This window comes from Marmota marmota, unplaced genomic scaffold, assembly GCF_001458135.2.
Source record: "Marmota marmota marmota unplaced genomic scaffold, marMar, whole genome shotgun sequence".
NCBI lineage: Eukaryota > Metazoa > Chordata > Mammalia > Rodentia > Sciuridae > Marmota > Marmota marmota.
In genome coordinates, this window is record NW_025999869.1 from 20,600,717 (window position 1) to 20,617,852 (window position 17,136).

General features: G+C 37.7%; 1 pseudogene; it reads left to right on the forward strand.

The window, feature by feature from the left end:
• The first annotated feature begins 1,822 nt into the window (after nucleotides 1-1,822).
• LOC107147989 lies at nucleotides 1,823-5,724 on the forward strand (annotated as a pseudogene).
• The last annotated feature ends 11,412 nt before the right edge of the window (nucleotides 5,725-17,136 follow it).

Genomic DNA, 17,136 nt, shown 5'->3' on the forward strand with positions numbered 1-17,136 from the left:
GAATGCATGTTAGGGGGAATTAATTCTCCTCCTGGGGGTTCTGAGAGTTTTCTGGTATTTTCTGAGGAAATCATAATTAAACTGAGTTGAAAGATGATTTAGGTGGCAGACTGGTCATTTGACAAAGTACACAAGGTTGGCTGGATGTTTCTCTGTATATTATAGCAAGGTTTTTAAAAATGTTTGTATGGTGCTTCAATCAGTATTTCCCTTTTTCAATATAATTCTTCCTTTTAGTGCTAATTTCACATTGGGTTAGAAAAGCCACAAGATCAATCTGGGACAGCTTGGGCCAGAAAGCAATAAAGAACTCACATGCGTGAGAGAATAGGAGTTACTCAAAGGGCTCCCATGGACCAGATGTGGGACAGTATGAGATTCAATAAAAGAATAACAGAGGAAACAGATTAAAGCACTTTCATTAAAAAGTTTTAAAACTCCTAGATCCATGGTACCTAAGTAGGAGGACAAAAAGAAAGTTCTTTGAAAATGACTACCAGATAGTCATGGCAAACAAAAAAAGAAGAAGAAGAGGAGGAGGAGAACAATTGCCTTTTTCCCACCTCTGTGGTAAATAGAAGATCCAACTAAATGTACATATGTATGTATGTAGAGAATTGTGTCTAAATATATCTGAGGACAAAGTGTTCACAGGCTCAAAATATCACCCCACAAGTAGCTCAAAAAGTGTAGTTGAAAAATATACATTTATGATTGAGAGGACTGGCAAACACCTACCTGACCAAGTGATTCAACTAAGGTTACTTAAATCTTAGAATGCCTCCTTGTTCAACACAGTAAGAAGCACACCACATTATCTCACAGTGTTCTAGCCAAAAATAGCTGACCTAAGTCTAATTATGATTTTTAAAAATCAGATAAATCCAGGATACAGTGCCTCTTACAAGACAAATCGCTGACTCCTAAAGAAGTCAGCATCATAAAACACAAAGCATTTGATTTTAGGGATATGATTATATATTATAAGAAACCAAGGCTACATAATAATTAACTTGTCTGGATCCTGGATTATAAAATAATAATATAGGCAAATTAATATTAAGCCAGAGGGAAGTCCTCTCCAGTGGGACTTCTTAAGAATCCAGCCAGAAAGGACTTCTAGAAGGGCCAGTACTAGCCAAAGTAGCTGAAACCCCCCTCACACCCCCTCACATAAACTAGGGAAACAGACTGGTGGGGACCTGTGTCCAGAACTGCACCTCACCCTTCTCAGCCTCTGCAAACCAGGCAAGGGGAGAAAGCTCTGCACAGTGTCCTATTACCTGACTCAAGACACAGACGGTAACAAAGAAATTTTGCCCCCAAAAGAGGAAAATGAATTCAGCAGGCTTCAACCACTGACACTGTGAGAAGCCTTGGGCCAATCCCTAGGATTATAGGACCATGCCAAAGGGAAGCTTCTTGAACATCCAGGGACACAGAGACCTGGTGGGAGATTACCAGAGTCTACACAGCAAGAAAAGGCTGATCCCAGTCTTAACAGGCACACACCCTGAACAGTGATGATCACTAGAGAGTGAGAGGACATTGTTTGAATAATTGTGGGACCTTGACTTAGTAAACAGAGGAAATCAATGCCCACCATTCACAACCTGGGGCAGTGGAAACTAGAGTCCAGGAAAACTACCTGAGACACTCACTACAGTACCTGAGAGCAACAATGGCCAAGGGAATACTTTTACACCACAGAACAACTGTGGAAAACCCAAACAGAATTCCTACACTCACAGCCACCAGGGTCTTCACTACCATGAAAAGGATCCTGTAGCGGGGACCAGGTATATCATGGTGACCCACAGCAATGGCAGGGATACTCCAGATCCTGCATCCTGAACTACTGTACACAATAGAAACAGCCAACCCACAAAACTGCACCCTCTTGAGCAGTCAGTTGCAAGCTCCTGAGCTGACAAACCAGAACTGCTGGTAGGAGGATTGTAGCAACTAGGAGTTTGCTTCTGTGCCCCTGCGACTCAGAAGAGATCCAAAGCCAAAGGCTGAGGGACAACTGCTAAATGTCCAAACCCCAATGAAAACCAAACCAACAATCAAGAAGGGGGTTCTTCACCTAGGTATGGTTGAATGCAAACAACTCCAATGTAACTTTAATCATCTAAATAATTCTTTAACTAGAATCATAATTGTTAACCCAATATCCAGCATTTTATCTTTAACCTATTTGAATGTATTTCATCTAATGGCTAAAAGTATTCATTGGAATCAATATTCCTAACTTTGTTTTCTTAGCTCAAGCTTGTACTTTCTCCTCTTATTCTCTACTGATCCTCTTGCATTGTCTACTAATACTGCAAATGCCCACCATTCATCTATTTCTTCTATTGTGGTATAAATTATTATTTTATATCTTTTTTTCTCTCTGTGTCTCTCAGTGTTTTTCCCTTCCCTTTTTGCCCCATCTTTCTTCCTCCCCACTTTTAGCCCTCACTTAAGGTTTACTAAATTTAGCAATTAATTTTTTGACCTATTCCAGAACCTTATTGTAGGTTTTTACCTGAATTTGAAGAACTGTAGAGAACAACTGCAACAAGTTTTTGTCATTTAGAAGGTTGAATAGAACAACACTTGGTTTTAAAATGATTATAGCAAATAGGGCTCAGTGGCATGTCTCAAAGTGGTGCTGATATTGGGATCAGAAGTGTTCATTCATTGACTTAAAGAATACCTATCTGGATATTCACCCAACCCAGGGCTCTTAAAGGAAAGAAGCTTCCAAAGTAGATCTTCGCTTAAAAGAATGCAGAACTATACTGATAGATGGGTAGACATATAAACAATATAAAAAAACAACGGAACAAACCATCCCAAACAGCCCATAATTCTTCAATAACAAGGTTCATTGACACTACAATGAAGGAAGTATTAGCGAAGAAATTTAGAAAGTCCATACTTAAAACTTTCTATGAGCTAAAAGATGTAAGGTGTGAAATCAGAAAATATAAAGAAAGAGAGATTCTGAAAAAAAGAACCAAGTGGAAATTCTCCAAATGAAAGATTCAAGAAACCAAATTAAAAATGCAGTGGAAAGTGTGAGCAGTAGATTAGAATACTTTGAAGACAGATGTTCAGGCCTTGAAGAAAAAGCAAATAATCTTAAAAATAAAGTTCACCATAAAAAATATGTTAAGAGACGATGAACAGAATATTAAAAAATCTGTGATAACATTAAAAGGCAAAATTTAAGATTCTCTGAGATGGATGAGGCTCTAAAATACTAGTTAAAGGCATGCACAATCTTTTCAATAAAATAATATCAGAAAAATTTCCAGTTAATAATAAGGACCTAACAGACACCTATAGAATATTTCATCTGTCAATGACTGAATTCTCTTTTTTCTCAGAAGCACATAAAAACATTTTTAAAAATAGACTATGTTTTAGGTCATAAAGCAAATCTTAGCAAATACAAAAACAGAGATAACACCTTTAAATCTATTAGATCATAATGAAATAAAATTAGAATCAATGATAAGATTAAAAAATCAGAAATAACTATAACACCTGAAGATTAAATAATATCTTTTAAATTATGAATAGATAGCAGAAGAAATGAGAAGAGAAATAAAAAATACTCATAAATAAGTGAGAATAGTAATACAACATATATAAATTTCTGGGACAGTGTGAAAGTAGTTCTTAAAGGAAAGTTCAAAGAATTGAGATCCTACATTAAAGGATACAAATATGCCCAATAATGCAACATTACATCCCAAGGCCCTAGAAAAAGAACAGACCAACACCCAAATCAGTAGAAGATAGGAAATAGAGGTGAAATCAATAAAAACTGAAATTAAAAATAATACAAAAAATGAACAGAATTATTTTTGAAAGAATAAACAAAATTAATAAACCCTTATCCAAAATAACCAGAATAGGGGGGGGGGGGGAATCAAAATTATCTAAATTCAAGATGAAAAAATAAATATCACCACAGACACCATTGCAGTTCAGAGGATCATCAGAAACTGAAAAAGTTTGCTCCAATAACCTAGAAGATCATGGACAAATTCCTAGAGACATAGAACCTACCCAAATTGAATCCTGAGGATATAGAAAACTTACCCAGATCAATTTTGACTAATAAAATTGAAGCAGCCATCAAAAGCCTTCTAACAAACAAAATACCATCACCAAGCAGATTCTTAGCTGAGTTCTACCAGAACTTTAAGGAAGAGCTAATACCAATCATCCTCAAATTATTCCATGAAACAGAAAAAGAGGGAACATTTCTAAACTCATCTTATGAAGCCAGAACCATCCTGATACCAAAACCAGAAAAAGAAACAGCAAAGAAAGAAAACTTCAGACCAATATCCTTGATAAATATAGATGCAAAAATTCTTAATAGTGTGATAAACCATATACACAAACACATTAAAAAGATCCTAATCAAGTGTGTTTTATTCCAGGGATATGCAGTTGTTTCAACATATGGAAATCAATAAACGTAAATTACCACATAAATAGAGTTAAGAACAAGAATCACATAATTATCTCAATAGATGCAGGGAAAGAATTTGACAAAGTTCAGCACCCATTCATGTTTAAAGCACCAGAAAACTAGGGAAGAAGGATCTTACCTCAACATTGTAAAGGCTGTATATGACAAACCCAAGGCCAACTTTATTCTGATTGGAGAAAAAACTGAAGACATTTCCTCTAAAATCATGAACAAGACAAGAACACCCACTCTCACCATTCCTATTCAACATAGTTCTTTAAACTATGGCTAAAACAATCAGGCAAGAAAAAGAAATTAAAGGAATATGAATAGGAAAAGATGGCTTAAATTATTACTGTTTGCTGATAATAATGATCCTATACTTAGAAGACCCCCCCAAAAAAAACTCAATCAGAAAGCTTCTAGAGGTCATAAATGAATTCAGCAAAGTAGCAGATTACAAAATCAATACCCATAAATCATTCATATTCCTATATTCCAATGATGAATCTGCTGAAAAGGAAATTAGTGAAACTATCCCATTTACAATAGCCTCAAAAAATAAAATAAAATACTTGGGAATCAATCTAAAGAAAGGTGAAGGACCTCTACCATGACAACTATAGAACGTTAAAGAAAGAAATTGAAGAAGACCTTAGAAGATGGAAAGATCTGCCTTGTTCTTGGATAGGCAGTATGAGTATTGTCAAAACGGCCTTACTACCAAAAGTGCTACACAGATTCAATGTGATTCCCATCAAAATTCCAATGGTGTTCTTTACAGAACTGAGAAAAGCAGTTATTAAATTCATTTGGAAAAATGAGAGACCGAGAATAGTCAAAGCATTCAGCAAGGAAAGTGAAGGAGGGGTCATCATAATGCTGGACCTCAAATTATACTCCAGAACTTTAGTAACAAAAACAGCACTGTCCCTCTCCAGGCTGAGGCCTAAGTCAAGGCGAGCCGGCTAAACGCTCTAAGAAGGTCATAATGGTTGGTAAATATGGGATCCGCTACTGTGCCTCCCTCAGAAAAAACAGTGAAGAAAATTGAAGTCAACTAGCACACCAAATACACTTGTTCCTTCTGTGACAAAACCAAGATGAAGAGACGGGCTGTGGCGATCTGGCACTGTGGTTCCTGCCTGAAAACGGTGGCTGGTGGTGCCTGGACCTACCACACCACTTCTGCCATCACAGTCGAGTCTGAAATCTGAAGGCTGAAGGAATCCAAAGACCAGTAGAAGTTCTACCATTTGAGACATCCCTAGCCTATACTAAATGGGTAAATTTGTATAACAAAACTGTAGTTTGTTGTTAATCGTATTAACTGAGCGTTCTGATGTGCATTGCATTAATATTGCCCTTTCAAAAGAGATTTATAAATTGGAGACCTTCTAATTTGAATGGAAAAAAATTTGCTGAGATGGGTTAGTGTAATTCAATGTTTCTTTTTGTTGTTGTTTGTTTGGTTTTTGTTTTTTTTCCCCAGTAGTCAGATGATAATGGCATGAAACTAAGTCTTACAGGTTTGGTATTGGTTAGCTTCTTTTTTTTTTTTTTTTAAATAATCACTCAACTTCTCAGAAATACATTGACATATTGTGTGAAATTTGTTTTAAAGGTAAGATATTCTAAAATACACAAATATTCTACATAAAAACAACAAACAAAAAGAGCATAGTACTGGCACCAAAACGGGTATGAAAACCAATGGAATAGAATTGAAGACACTGAGACAAACCCACATAAATGCAGTTATCTGATACTAGAGGATGGTACCCAAAACATGTTGGAGAAAAAAAAAATGGCTGTTTTATCAAGCAGCATTGCAAAAACTAGAAATCCATATGTAAAAATATGCAATGTAACCCCTATTTTTCACCATCTACAAAAGTCAACTCCAAGTTGATCAAAGAACTAGAAATTAGACCAGAAACTTTGAACCTGCTAGAAGAAAATGTAGGCCCAACACTTCAAGATGTCAGCTCAGCAACTGACTTCTTTAACAAGATGTCTAAAATGCAAATAATAAAATCAAAAGTCAATAAGTGGGATGGAATCAAATTAAAAAGCTTCTTTGCCAGACCTGGTGGCACATACCTGTAATCCCAGCTGCTCAGGAGGCTGAAGCAGGAGGATCACAATCACAAGTTCAAAACCAGCCTCAGCAACTTAGTGAAAATAAAAAAATAAAAAAAAAGACTGGGAATGTGTCTCAATGGTTAAGAACTCCTGGGTTTAATCCCTGGTACCAAAGCATCTTCACAGCAAAGAATACAATCAAGAACATGAAGAGAGCACCAACAGAATGGGAGAAAATCTTTTCCATCTGTTCTTCAGACAGGGTATTAATATCTAGAATATACAAAGAACTCAGAAAACTTGAGACTGAAAAAACAAATAATTCAATCAATAAATGGAAAAAGGAACTAAACAGTTCTCAAAAGAAGAAATATAAATGATTTAAAAATAAATGAAAAAATGTTCAACATCTCTAGCAATTAGAGAAATGCATATTAAAATTACATTGAAATTTCATATCATTCCAGTCATAATGGCAATTATCAACATACAAATAACAATAAATGTTGGTGAGTGTTTTAGTCAGCTTTTTTGTTGCTGTGACTAAAAGACTCGACCAGAACAACTGTAGAAGGTGAAAAATTTATTTGGGGGTTTACCATTTCAGAGGTCTCAATTCATAGATAGCCAGCTCCATTCCTCAGGGCTCAAGGTGAGGCAGAACATATTGGTGGAAGAGTATGATAAAGGAAGCAGCTCACATAATGATCAGAAAGCTGAGAGAAAGAGATCTCCAATTGTCAAATACAAATATATTCCCCAAAGCCACACACCCCAGGTCTCACCTTCACCAGCCATACACCCTACCTTCAGGGACCACTCAATTAGTCCCACCAGTAGATTAATTCACTGACTGGGTTAAGGCTCTCACAAACAAATCATTTCCCCTCTGAACCCTCTCATCATTTTCTCACCCTTGAGCTATCACATTATCTCTCACATGAGCTTTTGGGGGACGCCTCACGGCTAAAATGCAGCAGTAAAGATGTGGGGGAAAGGCACGCTCATATATTGTTTGTGGGACTGCAAATTAGTGCAACCACTTTGGAGAGCAGTATGGAGATTCCTTAGAAAACTGGAAATGGTTAGCAAGGCCCCTGAGCAATTTAGCAAGATCTGTCTCAAAATAAAAAAAAATAGAAACAGGCTGGGAATGTGGCTCAGTATTTAAGTGCCCCTGGATTCAATCTCTGGTACAAAATAAAAACAAAACAAAACAAAAAAAACTAGGATTGAAACCACCATTTGACCCAGTTGTTCCACTCCTTAGTGTATATCCTAAAGATTTAAAATCAGCATACTACAGTGATGCAGCCCCAACCATATTTATAGCAGTACTATTCATAATAGGTAAGTTATGGAGTCAACTTAGGTGTCCTTCAAAAGATGGATGAATCAAGAAATCTGGTATATATACACAATGGAGTATTGCTCAGCCATAAAAATGAATGGCAGTATGGCTTTTGCCACTCAATGAATGGAACTGGAGACTATCATGCTAAGAGAAATAAATCAGCTTTCCTATGTACACATATGAATATACCACAGTGAATCTCACCATTCTATACATCCACAAGACACTAATTAAAAAAAAGAAAAACTGTAAGTAAACAACCGAAAGATCTACTGAGGGAAGGGAACAAGGTGAGGGATAGCAGAAGTACTGAGGAATGAATTAGAGCAAACTATATCCCATGCTTTTATAATTATGGCAAAATAAATTATATTGTTACGTATAACTAAAAAGCACCAATAAAAAAGAAAGTAATACTGTGAAAAAATTTATGAGATAAAGATTCTTAAATATAAATAGTATTAGACAACATTAGGGAATATTAGTTTTTTTAGTTGTGTTCATGTTGTTTTTATTTTGGAAAATGCCCTTGTTTGTGGAGTAGGCATGAAGAATTCAGTAACAAAGGTTATTTTGTATTCAAGTTCCAAATGCTAGCAATTGGAGCATCTAGGATAAGAGTATAAGGGTATTTGGGTCCACAGTGAATGATTCTTTCAACTTTACTTGCAGGTTTGAAATTTAAGGATCAAAGGCAAGGAAATGGAATTTTAAAAAATGGAAATGTTCTTCCCTCAGAGAGAGGGGAGAAGAAAGGGGTAAAGGAGAGGAGGAGAATTGAGAGAGAAAGAAGAGACTTTTATAAGGCTTTATGTCTCTTAAACCTCTCAAGACCCTTGATCTCAAGGGTGCACATTCACAATCTCTGTTCTGGAAATGGGTAAACAAAGAAAAGAGCAGAATCGTGACTTGAAGTAGAGTTCCTCTACTTCTCTATCTTTAAATAACAACACTGATATTTACAGATGGAAAAACTCTTCATCTCCCCTCTCCTCTAAAGACTTCGACTTACAGGAAACACAGGACCAAAAGTCCAAAGTATGCAGTTGAAAGGAAGTAGAACTAAAGTCAGTGAAATCACAACAGAATCCCATGACACACTCCTCAGAGGTGTGGATTTAACAAATCCCGAAGCAGCAGAGTCACAGATGCTTTCAAACTCAAGTGAGATACTGGTGTGTCAAATATCCCTGGTGAGTGGGGCTCCGACAGTGTGCATAGCTTCAGAGACATTTCAGTGAAGAGTTGAAAAGATTGCCACTTGGTCTCCACGGCTCCCGAGGTGAGAAGGATCACAAGCCAGCTTCAGTGATTGGTGAGGACCTAAGCAATTTAGCAAAACCCTGTCTCAAATTTTTAAAAATTAAAAGCAAGGCTGGGGGTGTGGCTCAGTGGTTAAGCACTGCTGGATCCAATCCTTGATACAAAACAAAAAAAGAAAAAAGATTGACACTTGGGAATTTGTGATATCTCCTTTTAACCCTTCTCCCTTTTACACTGTGACTCTAGAGTGGCTAAACTGAGTAAATGGATACAACTTGGAATGGATTTATTTTTCTGTTTTATGGGTGTCATGACAGGAGCGAATGTTAGAGGAATGCTCACATCACACCACAATCCCAGTCAAAGTCATGCCCCCAATGACCTGAGGATGTTCCATAAAGTCCCCCACCCTTAAAGGTCCATAGCATCTTCTACTAGTGCCAACGTAGGACCAACTTTTAATTCATAGGCTTTTTGTAGACATTAAGCACCTAAACTATAGTATAAAACTGTATGTGATATAAAAATCTAAGGAGTGGATTTGGACGTAGGTGGCTTGGGTACAAATCATTACATCCATGTGACCCTAAAGACACTGCTATCCTTCCTTGGATTTCAAAAAGGGGTTAATCTCATATTCTCTTTAGTGCTAACATCCTTTGTATTTAAACTTCTAAGATGTCCCATGATCCTCTCTGATATTGGCCAACTCAAAATCCTGCAAGTCTATTGTTCTGACATGGTTTATTTCAGTTGTGCATTTAAATCAATTACACGTTAATGTCCCTTATCATTTTAAGTAAGTTTCACTGTGTCACGGTGTCACGATGGGCAAAAGGTATGAGTTAAGCAGTTGAGGGGGAGGAATAAAAAATGTTCACATGCTTCTGCCCTTTTCAATGCTTTATTCATTAAAATCACTCAATACAATTTCATTCTATAGGTTCTTAATCAAGAAAATGACAATCCTTAATGCTAGGCACTACAATAGACATAATCAATTCACAGCAAATAATTCTAGATTAATCAATTCACAGCAAACAATTCTAGATTAACTAATTCACAGCAAACAATTCTAGATTAATTCTAAGCACTGCAAACACATTTAATCATGACAGGCTCATGACAGACATTCCCTCTGCATGCTAAGTTCAAGTGCCAGATCTAAAGTCTCAAGCCTTAGACTTTAAGTCCAGCAGATGCACATGCACTCAGACCAAGGTGATCAGGTCAGGAACCAAGGCAGGCTTCTACTGGGGTGGAGCTGATGGCTGGCTGGCTGAGGAGGTGGTCCTAGGGAGAAGTTGGGCTCTCACCGGGGTCAAGATGTGGCTGTAGAGTTTGAGAGCAGTGAGGAAGATGCAGAGGATCAGCAAACAATGACGAGTGATGGGATGTCATCAGGCTCGTCAGCTTGTGTGCATCCGTATTGACTGGCTGAATATCCGTTCATTTGCTCTATAATTTATACTAAATTTGGGGGCTTTTGACCCCTCTTTCAATCCTTACCAGTTACTATGGGGTTTCCCAGTGCTATCATTTACCCTGAGGTTAAACCATCTGGTCTGGTAGTCCCCACCCTGATCTTTTCACCTTTCCCTCTTATCAGGCTGAGGACAGCCTGCCAAAGGCTTCACTCTGAGTTTATCAGGGTGGGGATAAGTGACATGTTTGTATCTGAAGGGCTCTGTTAGGTGTGCCTAACAGAGTGCAGGTTTTAAACTGGAGTTTTTTAAAATGGAGTTGCTTATGCTCAGGCCTAAGGCCATCCTCACACACATCTGATCTTTTTCTGGTATATTGATCACAGTGAAAAAAAGCTGATTAACAAAATAGTCAAGATAAAGCATTAATGTAATTATAATTAAATGTTGAAATAAAAGTTAATCAATAGGGCAATATAAGTGCTTCTAATACTTCTTAGCCTGTCTTTGATGCTCTAATTTCTATTCTTAATGGCTTACTGGTGAACCATAAAGAGAATCTGTGTTTTCTCTCCTTAAATCCCTTACATAGCTGGAGGACAGAGAGACTTGCAGTGCCAAAGGGCAGATGACAAAAGTCCCCTCAATTTGGGTTAAAAGCCTCTAACATTAAAAAGAAGGAACACTTTTAGCTCTACCACTGTGTTAGGCAGTGGTGGGTTGCTGCAATAAAATACCTGAGGCAATGAAATTATGAAGGTTAATTTAGCTCAGTTTACAGGTTCAAGACCAAGATCACATGACACTATAGATTTGTACCTCTGGCAAGAGTGGCATTCATGACAGGAGTTTGTGTCAGAGGGAATGCTCACATCACAAGCAAGTTGCAGAGAGAAAGGTGAGAGAAAGAGAGACAGGTATCCCATTCAAGGGCATGACACCAATGACCTGAGGACTACTCCTAAAGCCCCACCTCTTAAAGGGCCACAGCATCTTCTAATAGTGCCATCATATGACCTAGCCTTTATCACAAGGAACTTTAGGGATATTTACCATCCAAACTACATCAGCTACTTAGTGACTGTGAGATCCTGATCAAGTTTAGCCTCTTTGAACCAAACTATCCTCTTAGGTCAAAAGTGGTGTTGTGGTCATCTTTTTTCATTGCTGTGACCAGAAGGCCTGATGAGAACAATTACAGAAGGACAAGTTTATTTGGGAACTCATGGTTTTTCTATTTCTTGGGGCCTGAGGTAAGGCAGAATGGCAGCACATCATGGTAGAATAGTGAGGTGGAGGAAAGCAGAATCAGATACATGGCACCAGGAAGGAGAGAGAGAGAGAGAGAGCAAGAGAGCAAGTGCACGTGTGAGAGAGAGTGCACCACTCAACAAGGACAAAATATATACCCCAAAATCATGCCCCCATGGACTCACCTCCTCCAGCTACACCCTACTTGCCTACAGCTGCCAGTTAATCACTATCTGAGAATTAAGGCACTGATTAGGTAAAGGTTCTCATAACCCAATTGTTTCACCTCTAAATCATCTTGCATTGTGTCACACATGAGCTTTTGGGGGGACTCAACTTAGCTAAACCACAACATGGAGATAATAGACTAATGTATAGGACTTATGAGAATAAGATAAAAAAAAAATTTGAAAACAGTGTCTCAAAAAAAACAATAAATAAATAAATAAACAACTCAATAAATAGTATGTATCATTGTTGTTACTGATACCATTACCAATTTTTTAATATAATAATTATAATAATTCTTTCTTTTTATTATATTATTACTATTAATGATGATTGGCTAAATAATCATTAAAGCAGTACTGTGATAATCAACTCCTTTACCTCAACTGTCTCATCTAAGCCTAACCACTTTATAAGATAAATATAATATTATGTCTATCTAAGGATAAACAGAAGCTCAGGGAAGCTCAGTAACTTGACCTAATTACACACGTTTTGAGAGTAGAATGGGAAATCCAATCCAGGATCTCTGACCACAGAGCCAGCATTTTAATCTATAGACCACAACTGAACTATAGACAAAAATCCTATGATGTCGAGAGGACAAAGAGCGAAACCTCTGTTTCATATTCTCACAGAGTTCCGGTGACGGCCAAGGTGACCCCACAGTGATAAATCATGCTAACAACTGGAAGCATAGTGTCTTAGCATAGTGTCTTCTACCTTAGGCTGGCTTTGCTCAAAGTGTGCATTAAACTGTTTGACTAAGGAACACTTCTGTCTAACAGTATCCTGCAGGCTCAGAGTGTGATGGAATACTGTAAAGTAATTCTGTACACAGATAGTTTTCTTAAGACATTGACTAATCATTGGACAGTGGACACTGACCAGTCACAGAGTTCTGGGGTGGCTCTTGCTGACAGTGCAAAGTCCATTCTGACATGTACATAAGAGAAGTCGTGATGGTTTTATTCTGTTCAGCCTGTTTAAATGCAGCCTAGAAAGAAGGACAGAAAGCAATATCAAAATATTGATGACAAATAAATCCCAAGAGGGTAAAAACTGGTGTTGTGAGATGAGGGTGCAAAAATCAGTCCTGACTACTTTAAAATTGGTTTCCAAGGTTCAGAATCATTGAATCACTAGTAGTAAAACCAGGAAATCTGCTCCATTTATTTTTCTCATATAGATGTGTATCCCAGAAGGTGAGAAGAAGCCCCAGTCAACATTGTTTTTAAATGACAGGTAGAGAATTTCCCAGGTAGGCGAGCACCAGAGAATTTTTGTAGTAGAATTTTTATAACCACGAAGTACACTTAAATCTAATTTCTTAGAATTTTAAGACTTTGGTGAGAATAGAATATATTTCCTAGTTGTTTGCTGTACTCCTACTTCTACACATGTTCTCTGCTCATTCATCCCTCAACTCTCTCATTCCTTTCCATCTGTGCAATTTTAGCATAAACTGTAGCTGCCACTCATCGGGTGCTCCTCTATCTCATATGCAGGAAACAGCAATCATAAGCAATTACAAGCAGAAGCCCTCTGCTGGTGAGCCTCAGCAACAGCACAGGGCACATAGATTCATGGTCCATGGAAACACTCCTCAGAAATCTCTCCCCTATCTTCAAATTCATCATTTCTCTTATAAACCACACCTGCTCCAAAACTCTTTTTTTTCTGCTCTATTTATTCTCAAACTCACAAAAACTATTTTCAAAATCAAACTCTCTCATCTGTTCTTTTGCCACCTGTACTGGCATTCCCAATATGTTCATTTATTTTTCCTTGATGGTCTTTTCTCCAGTTTTCTCTCCGTTCTCTCCTACTTCTCATGCCATATGCACTTATTTTCCCCAAACTGAGTATGGAAGTCTGAGGGAAATCTCAGACACTGAGCTACAAAGACAGAAGCCTCTTGTGAGCAGACAGACAGTGTACTATCTTTTTTTTTTTTTCCTGTTGCTATCACACGCAGTAGACTTGGTTTAGTAGCCCTTATAACTATTCAGACTAGAAGAATCAATGTCAATGACAATGGGTCTTCCTTCCACCTTTCCATCTCCAAATGGAGTATATTTCTCCATCAGTCTTATTCTTTCTCATTCTCATCCTCTCTCTCCTCCTTCCTTCCTTTCATGACCTTTTAACTCCTATTCTTCCTTCCAGTCTCTCTCTCCTCTTTTTCCTTTGTTCTGACCATTTTTCAGGCTTGATAGTGATTCCCAAAGATACAGTTTAGAAATTTTCAAGGCCGTGAGAATTAAACAGACTTGTAGACCACTTTAAGATTAAAAAAAAAAATGGAAAGAAGGAATAGAGGGAGGGTGGGCATATCCTTTGTTAAGTAAAGATAATGCAGGATTCAATATGTAGAAATGTGGCTCGTGTTTTCAATGTGTCCAGAGTTTTTGTCAACAAGAACATTTTGTTAGTATTCCATCCTTTCATCTAAGAAATCTGAAACTTAGAGCTAATGGCTTACAGGGCATGGTATGGGTATCAATATTCCACCCCCATCCCACACCAGGCAGTTGCCTGGTAACACCTAAGGAGTGTCTCAGCTCTACTGCACACCCAGTCAGGCTCTGATTCACATTCACAGCATAATAGCTCTTCTCTTGGAGAGCCAGACTACAGGTCAGCTACAATTTGGACCCAGTTACTAACTGCCTTCTTTGCAAGTGAGGATGATTAAAAAAAAATGCTCACATGTATAAAAGAGCAGGTCCTGATCCCCTCCAGGAGATAAAGGTGGGCTGAAGCTGAAGCATGCAATGCTGTCGCTTAGATTAAGCTGGCAGCTTCATCATCCTCAACAACTGTCCTCTTAAGATACACATAAATAGAGCCTCACAAAAGCAAAGTTAATAAAAGAATGACAATGACCAATTATTCTCCCCTTGTATTTTACCTAAGAGGAAACAGGTTCCATCAGGAAAAGCGATGTGCTCGATATATAAACTACAGGAAATGCCAGCACTGTGGTGCACACCTGTGATCCCAGTTCTGGAGGCTAAGGCAGGAGAATCACAGGTTCAAAATCAGCCTCAGCAATTTAGTGAGGCCCTAAGCAACTTAGACCCTGTATCAAAGTAAAATAAAAAATAAAGCTGTGGTTGTGACTCAGTGGTTAAGTACCCCTGGATTTAATAGCCTTGTACCAAAAACAAGAAAAGAAAAGAAAAAAAAAAGAGAAAAAATATGTGAAGTGATGCTGTAGAGCTCTTTTTCTTTTGTTTATCTTTCCACCATATCAGTTTGTTGAAAACCATGTGTCTTGGTTACTGGCACTTGTTTGTGAGCAATTCAAAAAGGAAAACAGGGAAACTTGATCAAGTGGTTTTAGGAAGTGCTGGGTAAGACAGAGTTAAATGTCTTTCTTACTGCTAAGCTTCTCAGAATTGAATGTTACTATCCATTGCCATTTTATAAATGGGAATCTATTGGGTCTGCTTCCCATAATTACTTGGCCATAGAACAATCCCCCCCACTGCATTTTAAAATAACATCTGATTAGACTGGTAATCCATAAAAAAATCTGTTTTAAAATTAGATGTAGGACACACGTATCCCATGTTGATGGAATCCACCAAATCAATCAGCCATTTCATCTTTAGTCACATCAGGAAGTGCTTGTATGAATCCAATCAAACAGATCATGAGGTCAGCTCACTGGAGCAATAGCAGGTGTGGACCTACACAGAGGTGACGTGACCTCTCCATCTCCACTGCAACCTCTTTTCTCCAAGCCTCCATCTTCTCTTGATTTTTAAATATTTATCATCTAGCTGGTTTTCCTGATTCTGCTTATAATCCTCTGAGGAAGGTTAACCATGTTAAGAAAATGTCAACAGAGCAGTTAACTCTCCTTGAAGCCACGTCCAGGATCCTCCCCAGGATTAGGATGTTCAATAAGGTCCCTTCCCTGACTTCATGACCTCTTCGTTCATCAGCCTTCTCCGTACTGCAAGGCCACAGTCAGCATGTCCTTGCTTTCCTTCCTTGAACAGTATTAGCCTGTTCTATCATGTGGAATTCTGTACTCACCTCCTCTGTCTACACCACTCTGTCCCCACATCACGTGGCTGACTTACAGTTTTCCTTCTGGTCCTCTTTCAGATGTCATCTTTTGAGAATATTTTTCCTAATCCAATTTTTATTGCATGCCTCTGTTTTCTTGAAGACACAATATTATTTCAAATAATTTGTTAATCATCTTCTACAAAGTCCTCAACTGCATTACTTATCACCGAAATCCTGGGGCCTAGAACAATTTATGGCACATAGTAGGCATTAAATAAATACTTACTAAATAAATGGATGACTACAGTGCCAGTTGCTTGCCCTTCAAGATTCTTAAAATTTGGGAGTACCCTGCCAGAACGGAAAATACCTTTTGTAAACTGATATAAAGTAAAAATGTTCCTGTTCATATACAGGAATATTTTTAAAAAATATTTATTAGGTGTGAAGAAGTTATGTAAGAGAGCTAAGTGAGGTTTTGGCAAAATCCAAAATATTTTTTTCAAGAATAATTGTTCTTGATTATTGTAATTACAGCTTATTTCAAAAATTACCAGAAAATAATAGTTTATACACAAAAGATGAAGAAAGGCATATTTGCTAGAGTCCCTTATGGTAATTGAGGACAGTGAGTTCTACATCAGCAAATGCAGCCCGCCTCTTGTGACTTTTGGCAAGCTGTTTCTTTGCTCCCAGCCTCAATTTCCTTATTTGCAAACCATGAAACTAGACCGAATGCTGGATACCTGAGATCCACTAAAGCCTTCACAGTGTGTTGATCACAGTGTGTTAATTACTGAAATGAGTGTTTAATGACATGAAAAGGTTTGAACAGAAACCAGGAAATTTGTAGGTGAAAATGGAAAAGGAGTCAATAGTCCCAAAATGGAGTGTTTTCTTTGATTCACTCTAATACTAAGTACAAGTAGGCAGTGTTTTTCCTGATTGGGGTTTCATTACTCCAACCGGTCAGAAAAACAGTAAATAATGCACGTAGGTAAAATGTAGAAGAGAATAAATAATGT